Genomic DNA, 2,911 nt, shown 5'->3' with positions numbered 1-2,911 from the left:
AAGCCCATTTTCTTCTCATCTTAAACTAAATTTAAAATAGAATTAAAAAAATTATAATACAATACTCATCGGAGAAAGTTGGGATGTGCAATTAGAAATACTGAAATAACCTACAGTATAATCTCACTCTATATAAGTCTTCTGTTAATTAAGGGTGAAGTTTTATTTTGGCTCTCTGACTTGTCTCCAAGTCAACAATTCCAAAGATTTATCTTCTAGAGCTACAGCTTTCCAATAATAATGCTAACAAAATATTCCAAAAGCTGAAGGAAAAAAAGATATTATGGCTAAATTTTAAAAATCTGATCACTTTTTGTTCACAAGATTTTGCTTTTCATTTCCATATATCTTAAACATGCACATCATGCAAACTGATATGAAAGCTATACACTCAAATAGCTTAAGCTGAACTTAGCGATGTATAGTTTATGGAGGAAAAACTTATTAAAATGGAATCTACTTCTTAATTTCCAAAGTAATCTGTAACAATTGACCATATATTTAACATCACTGAATGTCTAAATCTGTGCACACATTAGAATACTTCTGTGATTTACACAGCTTGTAATATATAGTATCCACCAATATTGTTGCTCAGAGTAACGACATGACTCAAAAATATATTTATTCCAGTAAGTGGAAAGATCTTTATTAATCATAATAACCATTCCATAAACATTTCTTTCCCAATATTGCATCCACATTTCTTGGCCTCCAAGGGTTTACATTCTTCATTCTGTGAATAGGGATTTATTACAATGGCAATAAATGGTAGTGGAAAAGTAATTTCTACAATACGGTAACTTCTATTTTAGAGATACATGTAAGGCACCAATAGGACTACACTCAAGTCTGTCTAAGCCAGAGGAAATTTAGGAATTTTAGTTAGAGGAAATTTAGCAATTTACTGTGCAAACAAGAGGGGAAGGGGACAAATCAAAGTGTATGTACAAATGCAGAGATGAGAGTGAGGATGTCATTTTCCAAAAAACTAAAATAGTCTAGCATAGCTGGAAAGTGTGGTGTATGGGTAGCGGACAACATGAAGTAGGATGAATACACACAGGCCCAGTTATGGGGTTTTTGAAATTTATCTATTTTAATTCTGGGAGTGATAGTTTTGACTTACTAATTCCTTGGTCTTTTCTAATTCTGTTTGTTGTAGTTTTTTCTGCATATATAGAAAACTGGAAGATAGACGATTGCTACAGAAATAAGTTTTTAAAATAACCAGGCCTGATATCTATAAACATAGGTATGTTTTTTTGTACATCACTCTATATGTGCATGTACATGAATTACATATATACATATATAATTACTGAATATTTAACCTACAATCAAATGAACTTATCACTCTGTATGAAGATGTGGAGACTCTGAAAGCAGTGTAAGATACCACCTTGACCCATATACCACAGACTTTTTCTAACTATACAGTTATATAGCAGAGTGGTATGATGTGAAAATCATCAGCTACGAACCGCCTGGGTTTTATTTAGTTCTGGCTTTGTATCTAACTAGCTATGAGAATTGGAATCTCACTTTTGATATCTGTAAAATAAGGGCTTAGAAAACATTCTCCAGGTCTTTTCCGGCTGTTATGGTCTATGATTGTGTTATTCACCACAGGGTGTCAAGCTAGCGAAACAGCAAAACCAGACCAAATACCGGGTTTCCTTTAGCCATATCTATCAGCTATCTGTCTGTCTATATCATCTTTTAAAATCTTCAGTCTTCTCAATGCATTTTTTAATCTCTCCTGTTTTCCACTTTTCTAGCCCACTTTTTTCTTTTTCTGACCACCTTCTCTTTTTTCTCCTACAGTTCTTTTGCCCTCTGTTGCTTTGTGGTTACAAATTGCTAATTGTCTCGTGCACAAAGGATTCATTTGCACTGCAACCACACTTCCAACAGTCCTCATTAACTCAGGGGGAAAAAAAACCCTCTCAAGCAACTGAATCCTTGTAGCAGGGGGGATTACAAAACCATTTCCCACGGATCTGACTGGTTCACAGAAAGAGTGAGAAGAGAACAGCAAAGAACTGAGTCATCTTCCTTTTCCCCATATTCCACTCAGAGGCCAATCTCTTTTGCTCTCAAAACTGTTTTTTTTGACATGGTTTCTTGTTACAGGCTGAACTGTGTCCCTCTAAATTTCATGGTGAAGTCCTAAACCCCGGTACTTCAGAAGGTGACTGTACTTGGAGATAGGGTATTTAAAGAGGTAATTGAGGTTAAATGTGAGGTCATTAAGGTGGGCCCTAATCTAAATGACTAGTGTCCTTATAAGAAGAGGAGGTTAGGACAGAAACATGCACAGAACAAAGACCAAGTGAGTACTGAAGGAGAAAACAGCCATCTACAAGCCAAGGAGAGAGGCCTCAGAAGAAATCAACCCTGCCAACACGCTGGTCTCATATGCCTGGTCTCCAGAACCGTGACAAAATTAATTTCTGTTGTTTAAGCCACCCAATCTGCCATGGTATTTTGCTATGGTAGCCCTAGCAAACGAACAGACAATATACTTATCATCCTCCACTTAGAAGGTTTTGTGTTTGAATTAAGATCATTCCCATTCTCCTGTTGGACATACATACACACACACACACACACACACACACACAGATGCAGATACATGTATATATATATATATATATATAGAGAGAGAGAGAGAGAGAGAGAGAGAGACATATATATTCTTATTACTAGAACACAAAAAGATGATTAACTATAATGAGAGTGTTAAATGGACTCAGTTCCTCATATGCTTTTAGATACTCACTTATTTATTAAAAAAGCATTAACTGAATACCTTTATGTTCTAAGCCTTATGCTTATTTCTAGGTACAGGGTGGGGGGAGCACAACAATAAAATAACACTACCACCATAATAATGATAAATCAAACA

The sequence above is a fragment of the Lipotes vexillifer genome, unplaced genomic scaffold, assembly GCF_000442215.2.
Source record: "Lipotes vexillifer unplaced genomic scaffold, Lipotes_vexillifer_v1.1 scaffold1858, whole genome shotgun sequence".
Taxonomy (NCBI): Eukaryota; Metazoa; Chordata; class Mammalia; order Artiodactyla; family Lipotidae; genus Lipotes; species Lipotes vexillifer.
Note: the sequence above shows the minus strand (reverse complement) of the source record.